The sequence below is a fragment of the Stegodyphus dumicola genome, chromosome 10 (assembly GCF_044657685.1).
Source record: "Stegodyphus dumicola isolate Sdum_Otavi_A_Nest chromosome 10, ASM4465768v1".
In the NCBI taxonomy this organism is placed as follows: Eukaryota; Metazoa; Arthropoda; class Arachnida; order Araneae; family Eresidae; genus Stegodyphus; species Stegodyphus dumicola.
Genome location: NC_140777.1, coordinates 18,697,891 through 18,722,499, shown reverse-complemented (window position 1 = coordinate 18,722,499; position 24,609 = coordinate 18,697,891). Strand labels below are relative to the sequence as shown.

Here is a 24,609-nt window from a genome sequence, read left to right as displayed (position 1 = left end):
ATATCAATAAACAATTAATTATCAATTTTATTGATACACATTTTCGGAGCTTCTGTTCTAAATAATCTCCCAGAAGCATGTTATATATGCTTAGAATAATATTTATAAGCCACTGGACATTAAAAGTCGGTTGCCAAAGCATTCTGTCGAATTATGAATTGATTACGACTTCTGAAGAAACATTATTTCCTCGCACTCTTAGGAATCACAATATGCAATTCTGTTCTGAAGAACAACGCTTGTGACATCCTTTTTAGTATTTTATTGCTTCACTTCGTTACTGATGACCCATTACCGCAGAATTCAGAGTACTTCGTGTCTCGTGAATATGACGAAAGTTGTTGTTTCCTTCCGTACAAAGACACCAGGAAATATGCCGATACACAGGATTTGAATTCATCCGGGGCCCATAGCAACTTGACGATGATGGTCGGTTCAACCAGCTTGATTTTCACAAGGACACGTTTGTATTTTTAGATTCATGATACGGATTAACTATTAATTTGACTGGCTTTCGTAAAAATTCTGAAAATAATATAATAATAAACTTGATCATGACCCTTTTCCCTTAAAATTTATCACAAAGCTAGGAGTGGCAAGAAATGTAATTTTTAATTTCTAACCTGCGAATGTTTATTATGAAACGAATGTGACAGTTTCAATTAATAAGTAATTAGTTTCTGTTTTAATTATTCACGATTAAGTCAACAAAATAAATGTATAAATTAAAGAAAAAATAATTAAAAGAAGTAAAATTCATAATTTTTGTCTTGTTGCTATTTAAAACATTTTTAACTGAGATAATAAAAAAAATTTTTAATATTGAATTTTTTTTTGTCAAGGCGAAAGCAGACAAAGTAGATTATAAATATTAAAATTAATTAATTAGTTCAATATTTTTAGTAAAAAGTAAATTGTAGAGATATTAGGTTATTTCGAAGTAGAAAATGGGAAAAATGAGCTTGCTCTTGCCGGGACTCGAACCTCGGACCTCTCGAATACGCGCCGAGCGTGCTGGCCATTACACCACGAATGCATGCTAAGAAGGCAAGAGAAATACCTTATAAAATAAATAAATAAAAAATCTGAAAGCTTTCAGATTTTATATTACCCCCAAAGAGGGACTTTTTTAACATTTCGTGTGTTACCTTTATTTGTTAAATATCATGTTCTTCGCAGTTAAACCCTAAAATTCAGTTCAACAGATATATCACAAAAGATTTGAAAAGAGCATATCTTTAGAATTTCCGATACACAGTCTCGCGCGCCGGAGATAAAAATATTCTTTTCCGTACAGTATTGCCATTGCTCGCTTTGAAATCGTCCAGTTTGTTAATCAAAAATTCGTCAAAGATTTACAGAATATATGAAATCGATAATGAAACCAATTCAAAATTTCAAATTTGGTCTTCCACATGCCCATATTCGCAGTAGGATTACGTCATTCAAAATTGGGAGGCTTTGTGTACCGTTGTTTTATCACAATGCGAGAAATATCCGTACATTTATGCAGATTTTTCATTATTTAATTTTTTCAAATATAATGCAGGACTCTAACATTTGGTGGCAACAGTTTGAAAAGTGAAACGGACGTTTATAGTGAACGAAAGCAAAAATCGCAAAACTAAAACAATAGTCCTTCTGTGACAAACCCCCTTTGGACTAATAATAAAAATAATAATCGTATCTCACAAAAAAATATGATAACGATGTTTTTATATTTGTATGATAAAGAGTAACAAAAATATTGGCAAATTTACCTTTAACTTTTACTTAAGCTATGTATGGTTGCACAGGAAATTCAGTAACTTTTATAAAAAATACCCAATGTCTTGCAAAAGATCTAATGAACGCAAACTTCCCATTTGGAAGAGAGAACTTGGATAGCATTTATGGGATCATTAGAACCAATATATATATATTTTCTTTTTACAATAATTATTTTAGGTATCTAGCCATGCAAGAAATGGCTGTTATCGATAGAAATTATCAATATAGATGACCCAGGTGGAATAGCGAAATATTTTATAGGATAATAGATAAATATGCATCTAGACTACCACTGGAACGTTATACATCGTTGCGTGTGTAGCGGTTTGTAACGGTCTGAATGCATGTAAAATTTATTTTTACCAAAAAAAAAAAACACTTTACACTTCTGGAGCGTTCCGCAAATATACTCATACAGCTCTTCTCAGTGTCATAGAGTGCAATTAGTAGTTACGTTTGAAACTATTAAAAATGTTAAACACAGCGCAGTGGGGAAACGAATCTAAAAAGGCGAAGCTCCTACGGAGATCTCTCGATACTCCGAATCCACGCTAAGCTAAACGACTGGAACCTGATGCATTCTCCAGTCGTATATAGTTTTCTCCCCTGGTCACCGATAAATCTCTAGTAGCTTCCATTTCTCGAAATTACTGGAAGTCATACACCTGTAAGTTACGTATAAGAGCCGAATGTGGTTACAGTTACATATAGGGATCAATTACAGTTATTCAGTTATAGTATCAATTTGTTATAAGTGGGCGGACCGAAAATATCGCCAAATCGTCACCAAGCCTAACGACGTTTGGCGATTTCTCCCCAAATTTGGCGACAATAGTTAGTTAGTTATAATAACAATTTGTTATAAGTGGGCGGACCGAAAATATCGCCAAATCGTCACCAAGCTCAACGACGTTTGGCGATTTCTCTCCAAATTTGGCGACAATAGTTAGTTATAGTATCAATTTGTTGTAAGTTAGCGGACCGAAAATATCGCCAAATCGTCACCAAGGCGATTTCTCCCCAAATTTGGCGACAATATTTAGTTGACAAAAACCTTCGACAGCTTGGCGATATCTTTCATATTTAGCGGCATAGACTAAATGTTAAACCTCAGTGTTAAACAGATTGACCTTGTAATCTTATTTTTCCGTTGCAGCTTCTTCTCTTTCAAACATTTGATGTTACATTATCTCCCCTCCCCCTCCCAAAAAAAAGGGTCTGAAAGATTTCAGGTTTTATATTATGGTTTAAAGCGGCATTTTTTTCGGTGATGTCCACTTTTAGCCGGGGATTTTGAGCGGAAAAGGAAAATAGTGGACACCAAACCTTTTTTTCACAGGAGATTCAAAACGGGATTTGAAAAGTGATACAGACATTCAATGTTATTCAACGCAAAATACCGTTAGACACTGTAAAGTCTTTGCGTTGCTACTCTAGCTACATAATACCTGTAAAAAATGTAAAGAAACTTCGCGCATAAAATAGCCCTGCTTGAAGATGCGCGCGATGTTAATGTGAATGAAACACTTCGAAATCGTTGAGTTTGTTAAACGAAACTTCGTTAAAGTTTTACAAAATATGAGCTAGATAATAAAACAAATCCATATTCCAAATTTGGGCTTCCAGATGCCCATATTCGAATGGAGGACTACGTTGTAGGGATTTATATTTATTTTAACTAATAATTTAAATTTTAGTTCAGACTTTCCTATAAGCCTTCATTCCCCTAATTGTCAGTGCCAGAATAGTTAAATTAGGCAGCGCGCGTGACAAGAAGGCAAATTCTACTTTGAGGAGGAAAGTTTAAATAGCGAGGTTTTGGAAGGGAAGTGAGAGAGTTGGGCTCGAGTAGTCGGCTCTGCCGTAGATATAATTGCTGATTCAAGTGGCTTAACATGTTGAGCGCCACGTCAGCCATCTGTGGCTGACACTAGATTTTCCGTGTAGGCCGCGTGAGCCGTCTGTGGCTGACACTACATTTTCCGTTTAAGCCGCGTCAGCCATCTGTGGCTGACACTAGAATTTCCGTTTAGGCCTCGTCAGACATCTGTGGCTGACACTAGAATTTCCCTTTAGGCCGCCTGAGCCAACTGTGGCTGACACTAGATTTTCCGTTTAGGCCGCGTGAGCCATCTGTGGCTGAAACTAGAATTTTCCTTTAGGCCGCCTGAGCCAACTGTGGCTGACACTAGATTTTCCGTTTAGGCCGCGTGAGCCATCTGTGGCTGACACTAGATTTTCCGTTTAGGCCGCGTCAGCCATCTGTGGCTGACACTAGAATTTCCGTTTAGGCCGCGTCAGCCATCTGTGGCTGACACTAGATTTTCCGTTTAGGCCGCGTGAGCCATCTGTGGCTGACACTAGATTTTCCGTTCAGGCCGCGTCAGCCATCTGTGGCTGACACTAGAATTTCCGTTTAGGCCGCGTGAGCTATCTGTGGCTGACACTAGATTTTCCGTTTAGGCCGCGTGAGCCATCTGTGGCTGACACTAGATTTTCCGTTTAGGCCGCGTCAGCCATCTGTGGCTGACACTAGAATTTCCGTTTAGGCCGCGTGAGCTATCTGTGGCTGACACTAGATTTTCCGTTTAGGCCGCGTGAGCCATCTGTGGCTGACACTAGATTTTCCGTTTAGGCCGCGTCAGCCATCTGTAGCTGCACTGAACTTTCCGTTTAGGTCGCGTCAGCCATTTGTTTCTGACACTAGACCTTTTCGTTTAGGCCGCGTCGACCGCCGCTGGCTGACAGCGTGTAACGTGATATATAACTATAAAATTTACACTGTTTTATGAAATTATACAAAATTTATTTAAAATTTACTTAATTTTGATTCATGATTTGGTTTTGATGCATTGGATTTCATTGAAACACGCTAAACGTAAAAGCGGTTCTCCATTACAGCTAATAGAAAATGTGACAACACTCTTTTAGTCTTTTTTTCTGGCCATTACTCTACCAGCTTCTGTTGCATTTTTATCATAACATAATTTACAATATTTTCGTACTTCAGAGGCTTTTCCCGGTTTTCTTCGGAGTTTATGTTGTCGTTTTCTAGATGTTCTTGCATTTTTTGTTCGACGGAATGTTTTCTTTTTCTCAACTTGTTGCTATCTTCTACCGCGATACGAATCATTGGTCTTACAATACCAGCGCATTTAAGCGAAGCGCGTGGCCTGAACGGGATTGCCTAAAACATACGCGTGGCGCTCAACATGTTAAATGCATTTATCTGCTGCCACTAGATATAGAGGGGGACGAAGTTCGGTATCTCGCTGAGCCCTGTAGGTTAGTTTAGCACTTGTTAAACATTTCAGCTTTTGCTTTCCAATTAATTACCTGCTTTTCAGTTACTGCCCAAGTAGAGGCGAAGTTTATTAGCGTCGAGTTGACGCAGTGTAAATTTTAGAGAGTTAATAAAGGGTTTGAAACTTTTTCTGTGTAGTTTCCTGCTACTGCAGTATACAGATAGAAGTTAAACGGCCTGGACACTACAACGTTATTCAAAATTTGATGTCTATAGGTACAGTTGTTTTTTCTATAGGTACAGTGCGAGAAACATACACACATTCATGCAGATTCTTCGTTATTTAATTTCTTTAAATATTATGCAGGGCTCTAATATTTGGTGGCAACAGTTTGAAAAGTGATTTAGATTTTTATAGTGAACCAACGCAAAGTGCCAAAAAGAAATTAATAGCCTTCCGGGCTAAAAATGTTGCACGTATAAATTATGTATAATTTTATTAATCATAACTATAATAATTTTACTAAAATAATAATAATAATAATTTTACCATAATTACACTAAATATTAATAATAATAATTTTACTAAATTTATACTAAAAGTATATAATTATGCCTATGTATAAAATTCGTAACAGTATCTTCTGTCTATTTGAAAACCGAGAATAAACATGATGTTAAATGTGTAAAAATTAATTGGTAATATTAAAGGTAAAATATTATAAAAGTTAAAGTAAAAGGTTCAGTTGTCAGCAGTTTTGCAAAGTAAGTTTAAGTCTTTTTTCAGTCAGGTTACACAAGGCAAGCTAAACAAATAGGCAAAACGTAAGTGGGTGATACTCATCATCGCGATTATTGAAGATGAAAACGATTTAGATCAATCCGATTCCCCGCTATTAATAATCTCTGCAAAAGAAAATTACTAGAATTATTCATACAATTCTGAACCGGAAAGAAAGATTATTTAGATGCAGAAACTGGAAAAGAACAAATTTTGATAAACCAAAGAAATTTTGTAGTTATTTTTTTTATGAAACCATATTTATTAAAGCATACCGAAACTATATATTAAGAAAAATAATAAAATAAAATAAAAGAAAAGAAAAAGAAAAAGAAAGAAAGAAAGGAAAAAAAAAAAAAAAAAAAAAAGAGGAGCAGCAAAAAAACCAAATTTCTTTTCTTCCGAGCTGTTGAACAAGCGATATCTTGGAATGGCTGACATTTGTTTATTGGATAGAACGTGAGTGTTAAGAAAGCACGTATCGGGTCAACATTCCAACATATTTTTCTTTAAATACCATGAACATCATAACATGATATGCACAAATATGGAGTGATGCTGAATTTTATTTTTAATCTTATATATTTCTTTACGTTTTATTTTAAAAATAATTTGTTTGTGTTGTTTGGTTTTTGGTGCTTTTTTGAACGCTTGCGTAATGAGAAACATGGTTGTCTACTAAAGGAGCATACGGAATGTAAGTAAAACGCAAAAAGAACTTTGTACAAGAGATGAATAGGGCATGTCAGTGTATCAGATGTAAGAAAAAATGTGGCTTCCTTGTACGGGCTATTAAATTATACACATTTTTTTCTGAATTCATTTAAACATGTTTCCTCGAATTATTGTAACTTAATTTAACTAATTCCTCGAAGGAAGTTGAAAATGACATCAAAAATGGCAATTTTTGAAATTAAATATCTTGGTCAATTTTTGTCGTAGGGAATTCAAACTTCTTGTATTTTTATTTTTTTTTATTTAGTATAAAACTTTCGCAAATATAATTGCAGGAATCGGGAGGTTGACATTGCCAAAGCAACATGAATATTTTCGCTATTTAAAACACTTTTGAAATTGAACGTATGTGCACGACCAACGATTGCGAAGATAAAGGTCATGTACTTTTTGATACTACCGATTGCAATAAAAAATGAGGTGGACAAATACAGAGTGAATTTGAACAATTGTGCAAAACTTTAGTGGGTGATAGACATACGAGCAATTTTCGTTATGGAATGTATGATCGGAACGCAAGCGGTGAGAAGTTAAAGGGTAATTTTCCACTGGCACATTTAAAGAATTTATACAAGAATGAGAGGCGATACTTCAGAAAATATTTTATTAACAGGAATGTAATTGATGTTCATGCTCAAAAGACCTTCCGCCAGCTGTAATGCAGGCTTCACACCTGATGGATAGGAACTGACGTACATTTGCGAAGACACCAGACCTTTCTGGAGTATCGGCGGCAACAATGGAGATCCTGGCGGCTAAATCCATAATTGGCTTCAATGGGGGTAGATTAGGCTTTTCGTATGGCCCCACAAGAAAAAGTCCAAACACAAGAGATCCGGTGATCTTGGTGGCCATGCTATGGGACCGTCTCCACCAATTCATCGCCCTGGAAATTTCATGGCTCCTATAACCAGCAATCTTCTTGACAATCCACGGTATAAAATGCCGTTGGGTTTTTCCATTTTACGCTGTTATACTGGACATAGCCTGCGTGGATAGCAGGCTTTTTGCCAGTTGTCGTCCAATATGGGTTCCTAGAAGTACAAAAAACAGAACAAAGGTGTCGCAGAGACAAGATGTGAAAATAAGGGAAAATGTGGCACTTTGCCACTAAAGAGTGTAACATCGTGGAGTGGTGTAAAATACAAATCAGATACAAATATGCATACAAGTTGAAATGATGAAAGTCGAAAATAAAATATAGTTATTCAGATAGAAGTTCCATAATTGAATCTTGGTTAAATATGAGTATTTACAAAATGGGGGGGGGGAAGTACTAGACTTACGCGAACTTCCCCAAAATTTGAAATGCGAGAGAGGTCAGTGGTTTCAGATTTTGCAGGATAGTCCTAGAATTATGTAGCATAGAATTGTGAAAAATGATATACAGTTACAGATGTTCAGTTCAATATACCGGGTGATCAAAAAGTTAGTATAAATTTGAAAACTTAATAAATCATGGAATAATGTAAATAGAGAGGTAAAAATTGACACACATACTTAGAATGACATGGGGTTTTATTAGAACCAAAAAAAAAAAAAAAAAAAGAAAAAAAGTTCAAAAAAAGTACTGTTATCGGGCCTTTTTTCTTCGAGGAAATGCGTGATTCTGGTTTTGTAACTGCTACCGTGACGGGTGAGAGGTACCCCGATTTGTTACAGAATCGCATCGTCCCCAGCCTGGCTGATAAACACCCGCTGGAACGTACGATTTTTATGCAGGATGGCGCTCCACCCCATATTGCTAGACGCGTGAAAGATCTCTTGCGCGTGTCGTTTGGTGATGATCGTCTGCTCAGCCGCCACTTTCGTCATGCTTGGCCTCCCAGGTCCCCAGACCTCAGTCCGTGGGATTATTGGCTTTGGGATTACCTGAAGTCGCAAGTGTATCGTGATCGACCGACATCTCTAGGGATGTTGAAAGACAACATCCGACGCCAATGTTTCACCATAACGCCGGACATGCTTTACAGTGCTGGTCACAACATTATTCCTCGACTACAGCTATTGTTGAGGAATGATGGTGAACATATTGAGCGTTTTCTGTAAAGAACATCATCTTTGCTTTGTCTTAATTTGTTATGCTAATTATTGCTTTTCTGATCAGATCATTGCTTTTCTAATGATTGCTTATCTAATAAAACCCCATGTCATTCTAAGTATGTGTGTCAATTTTTACCTTTCTATCTACATTATTCCGTGATTTATTAAGTTTTAAAATTTATACTGACTTTCTGATCACCCGGTATGAGAGAATAGCTGTGTAATTTTTGTACAGATTTTTCTTACAGAATGGAGGAGTAATGAAGTTAACAGTTTTGATTTTTTTTTTGGCAACGTATGTATACTAGGACAGTAGTCTCGAACTCAAACTATGTGCTAGTCGAATGCGCGTTCTGAAAACAACTAACGAGCCAACTCTCTCTCTCTCTTTTTTTTAAAAATAAAATGAAACGTATTTATTAACAAATTAAAAATATTTTTAATAAATTTTAACTTTTGCTAACTAAGTATTAATCAAAACATGCATAAACAATAACAATAATATTCCAAAAGGGAAAAAATCAAATTTATATTCATTTTCTATCCGAAATCTAGAATTTAGTACCTGCACCACGTATTTGTTGATTACACTTTGTAATCCAAATACGATATCCAAAGCTAAATATTAAGTTTTCGGATTGCCATTTATTTTAAGTAATTCTAACATGTGTAGCTCACCAACGACCGAACAGTAAAATCGCTGAACGCTTGTAGTTCGGTCCGAGGTTCGAATCTGCGAGCGGACTAGCTGCATGGGCGTTTCCGAGGCTTTCCTCATGTGTAATATGTATACGAGCCAGTTTTCCTTGGGAAGTCCTCCACGAAGGCATCCCACCCCTTAGTCAGATAATCCTCGAGTGCTTTGCCGTAATCACATAAAGCAAACCATCTAACATGTTTAATTAATAATCATTAAATAACTCATTTTTCATTTAATCTAAAAATGAGCAAATTATGAAAACTTTTGAAGTTTTCAGAGAAAACTTTCTAAGCGGGACTATTTCTTCATTTATTAAGTCTTGTAACTATACATCCGCAACTCCCACCCGCTTTCGATATAAACATAAATCCACTCAATTGTTTTCCCGCTTTGTGACGTCGTTATATAGAAGCATCTCGTGGCATCTAAACCAGATAATATGTTGCCATAAAACAGGGTGGAGATAATTTGTGGACACAGATAATCCTTATCGTAAAGTGAATGTCTTTCTACTGCGCGTATTCGGAATTTATTTTCCTTTTCGGCTTTTTAAAATTAATTCTTCCTTCTCCTCCCATGATAGAGTATGTATTTTGACATGTTTACAGGATTGGAGTGAAAGATAACTTGATTTTAATGCGTCGCAGAATAATAATTTAAACACTATAAAACTGCACAGAGTTTGCGCTAAGAAATAAATTTAGGAACCGTTTTAATATTAATGAAATTTCGGGCGGTGGTTGTGCAGGGAATGATGAAGCTTGATATTGTTTTTTAAAATAATTATGGGCGTTATAACATTTAAAAGTATTTCCGCTTAAATATAATTTCTGGAAAATTCATTTTTGTCAAGAATTTTTGTTTTTACTTCCTTGTACGAAGTAAAAAGGAAGTACTATAATCACGAAAAGTTTCAGGCAGCATATTTCAACGAAAATATCCATTTTGACCGCTATCGAATGCCATTTAACGATGTTTTTCCGTGATATCTGTACGTAAGAACAGAATAAAATACTCGTTTCCTCCAAAAAAAATTATAAAACTGCTTTAAAATTAATTCTGAAGAGAATGTTTCGTGGCGTCTGTACGAACGTATGTACGTACGTGCGTACGCACGTATCTCGCATAACTCAAAAACGAGTAGCCTCAGAACGTTGAAATTTTGTATATAGGACTACTATAACATGTAGATGGGCACCTCGTACTTTGGTTGCAATCGGCCGCACCAAACGTACATAAATATATTTATATATATATCCACTCTGTTACCCGGAATAGTTATCTCAGTTCCTTTACTCTTATATGTTTGTAAATTGTACATTTTTTTGCTTTAAAAAATGATTGAATTATGTTGTTTTTATCTTCCGGTTAAGGTTTTTATGCCTTTAGTAAATCTGTATGCAATATTTTTAGAATTATCAACAATTTTAAAGTTGTTTAAGTGCCGCTGAGCCTTTTTTTTTTTTTTTGATGCCGGCCATTGATTGTTTACATTTGAAACAGTAACTAGTGGATTTGTTGCCAATATAGAGAAACTTAGCTTCGCAACAACAAAGATAACGCCTTCATTTATTATTGCCAATTAAATCATGCTTAATCCTTTCTGGAATTTTTTTCGAGGAAATAAGTGTTTAAGATTTACTTTGTAATTTTTAACACAGATATTTCGAGTTTTTATGTATTTTTGCCTTGTTGCGAAGTAACAACACCTTTCCAGAATCCTGTTACGGTTTTGGCACAATGTTTGGATAATGCAGTTTTTAAAAGTCCGAAAGCACAAAAATCCATAGCTGACACATCGGGAGATTTAGTAGGGATATCAGTGAAGGGTATGGCCTTGATACCAGCTTTTAGTTCCATTTCTTTTAGGAAATTAACAGTGGATTTTGATGTGTGACTGCTAGCTTTGTCCTGATGGAGTCTCACAGACGGATGGCACTGTGGGTAAAGCGATGGTATTTCATTCAGAAAAATTGGGGATAAAATATGTTCCTGATAGTATTTGGAGTTAATCTTGACATTGTTTTGCACTCTCTTTATTTTTAACTTGCCATTATAAAAAAAACCAGCAACCATCATGAATCCCTTAGAAAAACTTTCTTTCGATTCTTTGAAACATGTACTTAAATTTTTTTGTCCCCTTTTATGATAATAAATGGCTCTGTTTTTGTTACAATCATTTAAATACACCCATGCTTCATCTACTGTGACAATTGTTTTCCATTTTTCTTTGGATAAGTGTTTCTCATATAGAATTCTGCAGCGTGTCCTGCGTTGAGCGATATGCTTTGGAAGAAGACGATGCACATTGCGTGGTTTCGCTTTCTTAAGATTTAAATCAACGTTTATCATTTTGCTTACAGTGGACACCGAGCATTTTAATGATTTTTCAACTGTCCTTTGAATAGGGGGATTTTCTTTTAACATTAAACAACGTACCTTTGCAATAGTCGCGAAGATGTCATTTTTTCCCTTGGATACTTGTTTGGAATTTTTGTCCCCCTTGAGGCTCCAATTTGACGTTTTTTTCCTTTCTTGTTGATAATGACGCTTTAGATATCACAAAACCATGACTCCTACATCGTTTTTGGATAACGGAGTATGCATATTTCTCTTCGGAAAGAGCGTAAATGTAGCTTTCGAACCACTGCTTTGTTAAATTCGCCATTTTGAATAAAAACAAAACTTTCGAGCCACAGACGATAATTTTGACTTTTAAAAACATAGTACAATTGCAATTACTTCTTTTGCAGCAAACGAGTTTTTAGTACCGCTTACCAAAATCGTCTAAAAAATGTGCGAACAGCCTCTGGAGATTTTTCATTATTTAATTTCTTCAAACATAATGCAGGACTCTAACATTCGGTCGTAACAGTTTGCAAAAGTGAAACGGACATTTATAGTGAACCAACGCAAAATCGCAAAACGAAAACAATAATCCTTCAGGGAAAAGCCCCTTTGGACTAAAAAAGGCAGACCGTATAGATTTTAAATTTTTAACGTAGGATTACTTCCCTCCATAATGGTGCGATGGGATAGTAAAAATTAAGAGGCTATTTAAGGGGTGGGCGAATGCTTAGATTTTCGAAACTACAAATGTTACAATCAATCTAAATACATCATTAGACAGATGAAAAAGCACACGAGTAAACACATTTTTTTTTTTTTTAGTCCAAAGGGATTTGAATCCCGAAGGACTATTAGTTTCGTTTTGGTATTTTGCGTCGGACTCATAAATGTCGGTTCACTTTTCAAACTGTTGCCACAAAATGTTAGAGTCCTGCATTATATTTGAAGAAATTAAATAATGAAAAATCTGCATAAATGTATGTATATTTCTCGTATTGTGATAAAACAACGGTACATAGAGTCATCGAATTTTGAATAACGTAATCCTCCAACGAATATGAGCATGTGGAAGACCAAATTTGAAATTTGAAATTTGTTTTATGATCGATTTCCTATTTTTTAAAACTTTGACGAATTTTTGATTAACAAACTCAAGGATTTCAAAGCGAGCAATGGCAACGTTGTGCAGAAAAAACATTTTTATCTCCAGCGCGTGAGTCTCTGTATCGGAAATTCTAAAGATAGGCTCGTTTTAAAACTATTTTGCGATATTGCTGTTGCACTGGATCTTATGGTTTAAGTGCGAGGAACATGATATTTAATAAAGAAAGGTAACACACAAAATGTTAAAAAACGCCCCTTTGGACGTAATTTAAAATCTGAAACATTTCAGATTTTTTTTTTTTTTTTTTAAATTGGGGAGAGAGTATACGCATAGTAGCGCGTCAAAAATAGCGAAATTTTGGTAAAACGTTTTTGGCGAGTAGTAGATGCGGTCAGTGTGTTCGTGTGGTTTGTGCTGTATTTTATTTGATTTCGCGCAGCTAGTGGTGTTGCGATATATATAAATTTGACGAGTGTAGCAGATTGTGTACCAATAGAATTTACTACTAAGCGGCTTAAGAGAATACAGGATTCAGAAGAAGGCGATATTTGTATGGTTGATGTTATTGTTAACGGACAATCAAAATTTATTCTGACATCCGTATATATTCGCTCAGCTGAAGTTCGGGTCTTGTTTAGTGCATTGATTAGACTACTTTATTGACCAATGAAGAATTTATTGTACGATGAGAACCCTTATCCCTCTCCCCGACCACCAATCCACACGCGAGGAATTTTCGCTCGCCATGTGCTTAGAGTGCTCCCATGCCGCGAAGACACTATACATCTACAAACATCCGTATCTTCTCCGGGATACGAACCCGGGCCCTTCGGTACGGAAGACTACTGCGGTACCACTATACGGTCTGGGCGGTTTTTGAATGAATAAATGAAATAAATAAAAGATAAAATAAAATATATGTGTATGGGAAATTTCTTCTTTATTTTATTTGTTCTGTGAGGTCCTGACACTTCTGAGGCTCTTTAAACTAAAAGAGAGAGCCTACCTTCAATTATTCCCCCCCCAACGAGCTAGTACCCTCCCAAAAAATCTGCAGAAGATTAAAAAAAAATTTTTTTTTAATTTTTTTTTTTTACATTCTGAAGAAGAGGAACCTGTGTTTGATCACACTGAGAATCGACAAAGTTCTTCAGTATCTAAGCCAAAGAAAGGTTGTATTTTTGTCTAATTTCATATGATTGACACAAATCGAAAACAAGCTGTTTGATGACCTTCCCCCCCCCCAACACTTGCAATTTTTATAATGTTCTGTGACCTTATTTGACGAATTTATCTTTTACTCGCCGACTTTAGTTTAAAATACTTATTCTATATGAACTGAGCTGTTGATCACAATAAGGAAAGTATTTTTCATGTTTCCGTATACAAAATTGGGCGAGGCGAGACTTCGTAAATCGATATTATTAGCGGAATGATAGCATTAACTGCAGTGACATTAAACAGCGTTTAATGCATTTAAAAGAAAAGCTACGTAATAAAGAACTCGGATTTCGTACGTACTATATTGTTACGTTGTACGGGTTTGTGGGTTTGGAGTAATTGATGATAACACTTGATGAAGAATCAAAACTCAATTTATTGCCAGTAAGAACTATTACACAAGACAGTTCCAAAGTGACGTTTGCATTCGTAAAAACACTACGACAAACATTGAAACAATCAGCAACACAGCCTTCAGGCTATAACGGTGAAGACAGCTTCACGGCAAGGCACTACAGTACAGCTCCCGACTCGGTCGATCGTTCTCGAACTAATCTCTGAACTCAAGACAGACAGGCAATCCCAGGACAGGCAGTGTATATACAGCTTTTACCTACCTTAGAGAATATTCTCGTGAAAACGACTAAAAATGTATTCTAGAATATTCTCGCTCCGTCTAAGACATATCACCAATTTTGTAATTACATTGTTTTCTTTTTTGTTAAAAACCAGTGTGAATGACGCTCCAGAAAATCTGCAAATAGAGCTAAATAATTTAAAATGGGATGTAAATCTTATTAAAAGATTTGAAGATACAAATTTAATTAATTTTTATTCCTACTTGGGAAAGAGTAAATACGCTCGGTTACGAAATTTGACATTAATAGTAATAGCTTGTTCTTGTTGTGCAATCCTATATTTCAGGGAAAAATGGTTGCCAGAGATTTAAGGAGGTTCGTCTTCAACTTCCACTGCAGTTTTAAGGGAGAGCGCCCGGAGGCACATAATTCACATGTGCACATTAGTATCGCCACTAAGTTTCAAGAATGACCAATGAACTTATATTGCTCTTGTGACACTGAATCTTTGAAACTATGCATATGAGCGCATGTTGTTGTTTACGTTTTATTTTGCATTTGTTTCGCAGTTATAAGTAAGGCGTAAGGTTTTCTTTCGCAGTAAGGCGTAAAAATGCTGATATCACTTTAGTAGAAAATTTCATAATGCTGTAATTTTATAAGTTTATTTATTCGTCATACGTTTCGCTTTCGTGAAACCTATTACGCATTGATATTCGGATGAATTTTGTGGCATATTATCGCTCTTTATATCAAGAAAAGTATTCAATATACAATAAGCCTCAAACATTATGCATTTACTAACATCTGTGGATTAAGAGAATTCAAGTGTATAGTTTTTGAATTGAGAAGAGAATAACTGCAAGTGTTACAACAAATCTAGTATTTTCTTATCCCAAGAAAATATCTTAAATAATTTTAAAATGAACATATCTTTAGAATTTCCGATACACAATCTCGCGCGCTGAGGATAAAAATGTTTTTTTCGTACGGTATTGCTGTTCCTCTCTTTGAAAGCGTTGAGTTTCTTAATAAAAAATTCTTTAATGTCTGATAAAATATGAAATAGATAATAAAACAAACTGGGGCTTCCAGATGCCCATATTCGGTTGGAAGTGTGCGTTATTCAAAATTGGATGGCTCTAGGTACCGTCGTTTTATAACAATGCGAGAAACATAGATACATTTACGCAGATTCTTCATCATTGAATTTCTTCAAATGTAATACAGGGCTGTAATATTTGATGGCAACAGTTTGAAAAGTGAAGAGACATTTAAAGTTTTCAACGCAAAATGCCAAAACGAAATTAACAGCCCTTCTGGTCTAAAAAACGTGAAAAATACGCGAGGGAATACGGTATTGAGCAGCATTATAACAGGAAGCACTGCATTAAGAAACTTTTTGCAATATTAATAGGGATATTTACGCGATGAATATGAAAAGAATACCACACGAAATCTAAATTCTTAGCTCTGATCTTCGTCATCTGAGCATTTATGCAGCATTATAATAAACTGTAAGAAGCGAAAAGTACATTTTTGAATCATGGCGTATCTAAATGACACACCATTGAAGCTGCGCAACAATTCATTGCCAGTCACGACAACTCTAAATACAATTTAAAGATGTTTGAACAATACAAGACGGCGTTTTCTTATCACCGGTCGACTTACATCTGTTCTGGAATGAGGTTGCGCTCCGTATCTATCAGCTTATCGAATTTCAGCCTTTGGTACAAGGAGGCGCGAGCACTTTTAGTTTCGATTTGAGGATTAGCGTTCTTAATGTATTCTGACAGCCGATATTCAATCGGTTCATTTCCCTGCGAACACTGCTGTTAATGAGTTGACTGTGTTCTATATCGAACCTGGTTATTTTTCTCAGCGGTTGTCATTTAAGCTCTAATTTCTTGGCCACGTAGGCGAAAGGAAATATGATTATCTTGCAAAGTGTGCGTATAAGATTGTACTTTTATTCTAATCAGTTTTGGACACTAGAGGTGTCTCAAAACTGACTAATCATATTGCTGCTGCCAAATATTATCGCCTTGTATTACTTAAAAAAATAAATAATGAAGAATCTGTATGTATGTTCCACGCATAGTGAAAAAGTGGCGTCACCTAGAGCCACCGAATTTTTGATGCAGGTAATCCTCCACCCGAACATGGGCACTTCAAAGCCCGAATTTTGAATTTCGGATTTGTTTTTGATTTGTTTCATATTTTGTACAGATTTAACGGAATTTTGTTTGTCAAACTGAACAATATGAAAGCGAGAAATGGCATCACTGTTCGAATAAAACAGTTTTATTTCAAGCGCGCCAGACTGTCATTTCGAAAAATGTAAGGTGTTTGTTTGTCTTTTAATTTATTTTATTTATTACAGATCCTTAGGCAAACACCCAATCCTGTGTATAGCAATGTACAAAAGGAGACAGTTCTATATCTCCCGTTTTACAGGAATGATTGTCGAAATTTGGGAATTTAACTCATTTAATATAACTAACTTAATATAAACCTCCACCTAGACGGAAAGGGACACTGACTGTCGTCCAGAAGAGCCCGGATTCGAATTCCGGAGGAATGTAAATTGTCTCCATAACAAAGCGACCATTGCTACCGGCCTTAGTTGTGACCAATGCCTATATTGCTCGCCATTCGGGGACAAAATATAACTATAGACATATAAATAGCTGGTTTAATTAGGAATATGCAAAATTGTTTATGAAGAGTTCATAATGTCTTTAATGCAAAAATTCATTTATGAACGGTTCGTAACTGTTCTGTAAACTGTTTGACGAATGCTCTATATTCTTAATGTTCGGAAGGCATTCGGCATTCTTTATCGGAGGAGAATCTGGAAAAAAAAAAAAAAAAAAAAAAAAACGCAGCTTTAATTTGTTATAGGCGTTTCCAGGGAAACTTTTGTCAAGGTAAAAGGAAAAATCGTGCAGCTTTATTTATTTATTTATATTTTTTTGCTCCTGAAGAAGAAAGACTTGCGCTCTCAAAATCGATAGTTATTCAAAATCTCCGTTAAACCAACGCTGATTTTTTGCCTAATTTTAAATGATTGGCTGTTATCGAAACCAAGCTGTTGGATAAATGTATTGTTGTGTTTTTCTATTCTGCCTTCACGTTCGTACGGGGATCGTGTGGATGTGGAGTGAATAACGACGACACTTCTTGATGAAGTATCGAAACACACTTTATTGGCCAGTATTGTCAGGACAGCTCCAAAACACGCTTTTACAGTCGTCGATGAACAACTATAAAGACGCTGACACGATCAGCGACACAGCCTCCACGTTATCACGCTATCACGGTGGAGACAGCTTCACGGCAAAGCACCAGAGTACAGCTCCCGACTCTACTTGGTCGTTCTCGGAACTCCACGTACTCTCGAGATTCTTCTCGCTTCAACTCTCGATGCACTCCACACAGAGCACAGCTCCCGACTCTTCGTTTCAGTCGTTCCCGGAGCTCAACACGCTCTTCTCGCTTTTGGTGCACTCGACGATTCACTCGGCACTCGCTGCCCGGCTGTCAACTCGATCGACTCCGCAGGGAATGGCTCGCTAGACGAGACACCAATTCGATCCTAACTATCTCGCACTCTATGCGAGGCTCCACTAACTGATGACTCGCCCTCTCGACGAGACACACACTCACTGACTGCGGACCAGCAGGGTTTATGTAGCTTTCGGCTTGTGTTCGAGAACATTCTGGGCTAAGCCGGTAAGAATTCGTTCCAGAAGGTTCTCCATCCGTCCATGGCACATCGCCAATTTTGTTACCAAATGGGGCATTTCTCGCCAAATGTGGCAACCCTGCCTTCACTTGCCATTTTGTGGCAACCCTAAAACTGCTTTGGGGGAAGCCATCTTACCGCGTCTGTACATTTCGTAACAGTATCCCCCCCACCCACTTGGTGATATTTCTCTGTCACTTGGCAATTTTTATAAGCTATTTTTACGTTATTTGGAGAATTTATCGTTCTTTCGGCGACTTTATTTTAGTTCAAAAAATTTATTTTACTATACTTTTCATCATATTAAGGGAACTCTCGATCCCAATAAGCCATGTTTATATGTTTTCGTTAAGCAAACGGGCGGGACTACGGCAAATCGGCAGCAATGTCCGAATGATAACATTAACCAAATCAAAGTAAACGACGTCTACTGTAATTAGAATAATAAACAAAAGTTATAAAATTCACAGCTTTATTTTTTCTTCTGTTTCACTATTTTTTTATGCAACCGCAGAAACAGAAATGTTGTCTTTGCACATAATGGTAAAAGAGAATCGTTGACGAAAATTGTGCAGAATTGAAAATCTTACATTTTACGACAGAAATAATAGAGGATTAATCCTGACGGGAATACTCAAAGTTGATCGCTTTCATTTTTTAAAATTTTAACAAAAAATACAAACAATAAATTTTTGCATTTCATTTTAAGTGCTTGTGAAAATCCACCAATATGGTACCCAAAACACCTTGAAAGAAAAAAAAGTACTCGAAGGCCACAGAAAAAGACTTAAAACCTGACTCTTCTACCACCAGCCGTGCACCTTTTAAAATTCGTGAAGTAGCCATAATTGACCTTGACATTAAAGGAAAAACACATTTCAAAATTCAAATTAAGTAATCTGCAAGATCAAAGAGCGAGGAAGGGAAAGAACTTGGTAAAAGGATTTTCTTCGTTCAAAATTTTTATGAGCCGCGATTAGCTTAATATTGCAAAAGAAACGGAAATTTGAATTACATAGGAAATAGAGAAATAGAAATACCATATATAGTCAAAAATTAGACTTTCCTATTTTGTTATACTTTCGTATTAAGAGTTTGAGGGTATTTTGATAGGAAAATTTGCAGAATAAGAATAAAGAGGTGAATTATCGTACTCTATGTAGGGCGTTCTAAGAAAAGCCTGGGTTTGATATGTTTTATAGCCCAAAGGGGTTTTAGTCTCAAAACGGCATTTTGCGTCGTTTCACTTTCTGCGTTGGTTCACTTTTCAAACCGTTGCCACCAAATATTATCGCCATGTATTATGTTTAAAAGAAACTAAATAATGAAGAATCTGCATGAATGTTTCTAGCATTGAGCAAAAAACGGTACCGAGACACATCCAGTTTTGAATAACGTAGTCCTCCACCCGAACATGGGCGTCTGGAAGCTTGAATTTTGAATTTGTTTTATTATCTATTTCAAATTTTATACATTTTTAACGAATTTTTGATTGCCAAACTCAGCGATTTCAAAGCGAGCAATGGTAACACTGTACGGGGAAAAAAAAAAAAAACACTTTTATCTCTAGCGCGCGAAACTGTGTATCGAAAATTCTGAGATATGCTCATTTTAAAATTATTTTGCGATATTGCTGTTGAATTGAATTTGATGTTTTAAGTGCGAAGAACCTGATATTTAATAAATAAACGTAACACGCAAAACCTTAAATAAACGCCTTTTTGGACGGAATATAAAATCTGAAATCTTTCAGATTCCCATCCCCAATAATAGGCTTTAGCCGTTTTCAGGCTTTGACCATTACTAAGGCCAGAAGGGATGGACTCTTTATTACGGAGGCACCTAACAGGTGGGCCACCGTTGCCTCCTATAAAGAGACACAAATATTACATCCATGCGTTCTCCTGTATTCGAACCCGGGCCTTTCAATATGGCAGTCAGGATCACTAACCACTTTCCCGTCTGGGCTTAAAAGTTACGAAGTATAATTTTTTTCAACGACGGTCTGTAAGCGTTTATAGGCGTTGGCCACTACTGAGGGCAAAAGTGTGGTCTCGTGAAGGCATCTAATTAGTTGGGCCACTGTTGCCTTCTGTGAAAGGATGGACAACTTACATCCATGCCCTCTCCGGGGGAGAACGGGGCTCTCCAATAGGATAGTCAGAGCCACTAACCACTTTCCCAGTCTAGGCAATAATTTAATATGTGCAATAATATATTTTATTTTAAGAGAATTGATAACATTTTAACATACTTACAACAAGTAAATATTTCGATTTGAAAATGAAAAATAATGTACAGTGGTGGCCAAAATTGTAGACACTTTTGGAAATTTTTATGTTTTTGAACTTTGTATGCTTATAGAAAATGTTACGTTTCGCAAAATGCAAACTTGTATATATCATTTTAAAGAGAATGTATTACTGAATTCAATACAAAACACAAAATTCAATTATTTGCAATACAAAAAAAAAAAAAGTTATATGTACGAGTACTTTAATATAAATAAAAAACACAGTTATGAAGTGGTTTGTAATGTCTAGCTTTCCTGGCCAATCACTGTTCTTGTTCTGAGAACCAATCAAATGTTAGTAACTGCCAGTAGAAGCTGACATCGTGTTTACACTTGAAACAATTCATTATTTTGCTTTGTTCTGTACAAGGAGGACCTGTTTCTTACACACTGCAATTACAAGTAGGAATTTTTGTAAAAATTTTTAATATTTAGTCAAGAAGCAATGACATTATATAAAAGAGTAGATTGGACACCTAGAAAGAGATGCAATATTACTGTGTTACGAGAAAGTGGTCTATCCTATGCTGAAATTGCAAGACAGGTGGGTGGTTCAGCTTTCCCGGTCAACCCAGGGGAACAATTTTGATACACAAAGTCCGGAAATAGGAACACATGGTCAAAGGTGGATGGCACGACAAAGAAAACATAGATGCGTCGTAGACTGTTCCCCCAGAGCTGACCAAGGAGAGCCAAACTCTCAAGGGCAGCCTTCGATATCAAACCGTATCCACAATCAAGGAGCAGACAACCAGAAGTGTTCCCGTGGAGCCTGTATCTACCACGGAATAAACGATGGTTTTAGTCACCTGCGAAGACTAATTATTTAGCCCCAGAAGTCGAGTCTATTTAGGTACAGGTTCTAGCCAAAATGCAGGGAGTTGCCACCCAGTCGACCCCCGAGTTAAAATCTTCTTTATCAGTCTGCAAACTGTAGTTTCGTTCGATAATCTTTCAACTTGCAAAGACTGCACAAAGCTTCCTAAAGCGCCGTTCCCACTGCGGTTTATCTGAGCTAACGGAGTCAGTTCCCTGTGTGGACTAGCTCCGCTGTGCCTGCAGTTCAGATTTTTCAACTTGCTGCTCTATGAGGAAACACTGGTTTTGGGGATGGGTCGACTACGTTAGTTGTGTTCGTTAGCTCAGATAAACCTCAGTGGGAACGGGCCTTAACAGTCTATGCGTAACACTGGCCGTATTTGGAATGAAATTTTACAATAAAATATCGCTGTCCTTTTGTGACTGTCGATTAATCTATAATGAAGATGCTAAATGAACTGACAGTCACGAAATGCCAAGGTCACCAGGTCAAATCAAAATCAGCATTCTTAAATTTCAACATTTACTTATAGTTCCTAATCTTTTCTTTGTAAGGGAAACTATATGCAGCTTTATTCTCTATAAAAGTGTTGAATGTTCTCAGTTATCTTACTTCCTTGTTAATTTTCCCCCCTTAGCATTTTACCGTCAAGTTCTCAAAATTTAAAAAATCTGATGTGACCATCACATGACTTCCTTGTACGGCCTATTAAATTATATTCATTTATTTTCTGGAGTTATTCTAACTAAATTAACCGATCCCTCGAGGCAAGTTAGAAATTATATGCAGAACTGAAAATTCTGAAATTATATATCCCGGTTAATTTTTGTCGTACGAGTGTCAACTTCATATAATTTTATATTTTTATGATAAGACTTTCCCAAATATAATTACAGGAACCCAAACTCCCATCAAAAATTAGATTTAATTACTTGTCCAATATTAATTTTTTAAAATTTGATATTGCCAAAACGTGAATAATTTCATTATTTAAAACCTTTCTGTAGTTGGTATTATATCATAGTGCCAGGTTCAAGTGCCAGGTTCTTGTATGTACACAATGGAAGTAATAATGGTCCGTGTCGCCTTCCTCTCCGCATTCGCAGAAAGGAGTATCCCTAAGTCTGAATCTGTTCAGGTATACTGGGAATGGTCCATGACCTGTCAAAAACTGTGTTAGGCTAGCACAGTGGGTCTTTAGTTCCATGTTAACTTTTGGCAGTAAGCGAAATGTCCTTCGTCCTACCTCTGCCTCTGTCCATCTACTTTGCCAATTTTCTCCCTCCTTATAGCATACCTCCGTGGTGCAACGGGTAGCACACTCGGCGCGCATTCTAGAGGTCCAGGTTCGAGTCCCGGCTAGTGAATTGCTCATTTTTCGTTTCCTACTTTAGAAATCCTGATGATTCTACAGTGCCGTCCAAACTAAAAGGTGGTGGATGATGACTCTTCACTACCATTATTTGGCGATTGGGTCCCCTAATCCCCAGTCGCCTTTTAAAAGGGGTATATAAAGGTATTTTTTCTCTCCTTTGTGCATGTCTTTGTGGTGTACCGGTAGCACACTCGGCGCTTATTTGACAGCTCCGAATTCGGTTCCTGGTCAGGGCATTGCACACGTTTTCCAGCGTAAAAAAATACCAATGTCTCTACACGGTAACTGAAAATACGAATTAATTTTAAAATTCTGCATGTTCCTAGATTAGAAATAAAACGCTTCGAAAATTAATCCAATAATCAAGTTGAAAAGAAAATGAGATGTATGCCATCAATTGCTCTGCAATCAACAACAAAGCCGATGATTATGTCTCCTATTTTACAATCCCATCATTCAAACGAGACAGCGAAGTTCTTGAGTAGAGGATATCGCTCTCCTTAAGAGAAGGTCAGATCAATCCGATTGAGACAAATTATGTCGTTATTGTTTGATGTTCACGAGCAGTTATTTCTCGCTAAGGTGTTTGACACATTGAGGTTACAAACTGCGAACAAAGATGGAACTAATGACATTAAAAACGAAACACATCCAGACGGATTATACTCAGAAAGAGGTAAAAGAATTTGATAAATAGAAAGATAATGCGGATCTCTGCTAAATTCCTTCTGAGAAATACTTCTGGGAGTCTGTTTAATATTTTTAACGCGTATTTGCGAAATTCAAAAGGAATATGGATCTCTGTATTTTACCTTCGTGTTAAGAGACTCTCATTACGATATATACTTTCTACTAAAGTGGAATATTTAAAAGTTGCAGTACACACATTATTAAAATGGTCATTTATTTTTATTAATTATGTGTTCCGCGTAAAGGCACTACACAGAAGCTTCGTGGAGAACTTTCTTAAGGAAACTGGCTAGTATTAACACGTTACACATGGGGAAAACCACGACAACACCCAAATAGCCAGCCCGTCCGCTTGATTCGAACTTTGAACCGAACTACCAGTGTTCAGGGACTTTACCGCTCGGCCGCTGTTGCGCTTAAAACGGGCGTTTAAGTCAAAGTTTCCAAACTCTTTTCTTGCACCGCCCCCTTTTAAAGGAATAATTTTCTTCATCAACCTTCTTGCATTTTTCTCTATAATATACAGCATACAACATAATAATAATAATAATAATAATAATTATGCATAAATAGTTTAAAAGGGTTTAGAAGATTTTCGCTTTACTATTTTCTGTATTTTTAGCCCAAAGGGGCGTCAGATCCAAAGGGCTATTAGTCTCAAAACGGCATTTTGCGTCGTTTCACTTTCTGCGTTATTCACTTTTCAAACTGTTGCCACCAAATATAATCACCATGAATTATATTTAAAGAAACTAAATAATGAAGAATCTGCATGAATGCATGACTGTTTCTGGCACTGTGAATAAACGAAGGTACCTAGAATCGTCCAATTTTGAATGACGTAGTCCTACAATTGAACATGGGCACTTGGAAGCCCAAATTTTGAATTTCGAATTTACTTTATTACCTGTTTCAAATTTTGTAAAACGAATTTTTCATTAACAAACTCGACGATTTCAAAGCGAGCCATGGCAACACTGTACGGGAAAAACCATTTCAAACATCTCAAGCGCGCGAGACTGTGTATCAGAAATTCTAAAGATATGCTGTTTTTAAATATTTTGTGCTATTGCTATTGAATTGGATTTTATGTGATTGAAGTGCGAAGAACATGATATTTAATAAATAAAGGTAACATAAAACGTTAAAAAAAA

General features: G+C 36.3%; 1 protein-coding gene across 1 annotated transcript in view; it reads left to right on the top strand.

Moving 5' to 3' along the window:
• The first annotated feature begins 333 nt into the window (after nucleotides 1-333).
• LOC118181685 (uncharacterized) overlaps nucleotides 334-24,609 on the top strand; it is a 293,765-nt gene continuing 269,489 nt past the window's right edge. Inside the window, exon 1 of the transcript XR_015043302.1 lies at nucleotides 334-463. The gene's annotated coding sequence lies outside the window, so the exon portion shown is untranslated. The remainder of the gene's footprint in view (nucleotides 464-24,609) is intronic.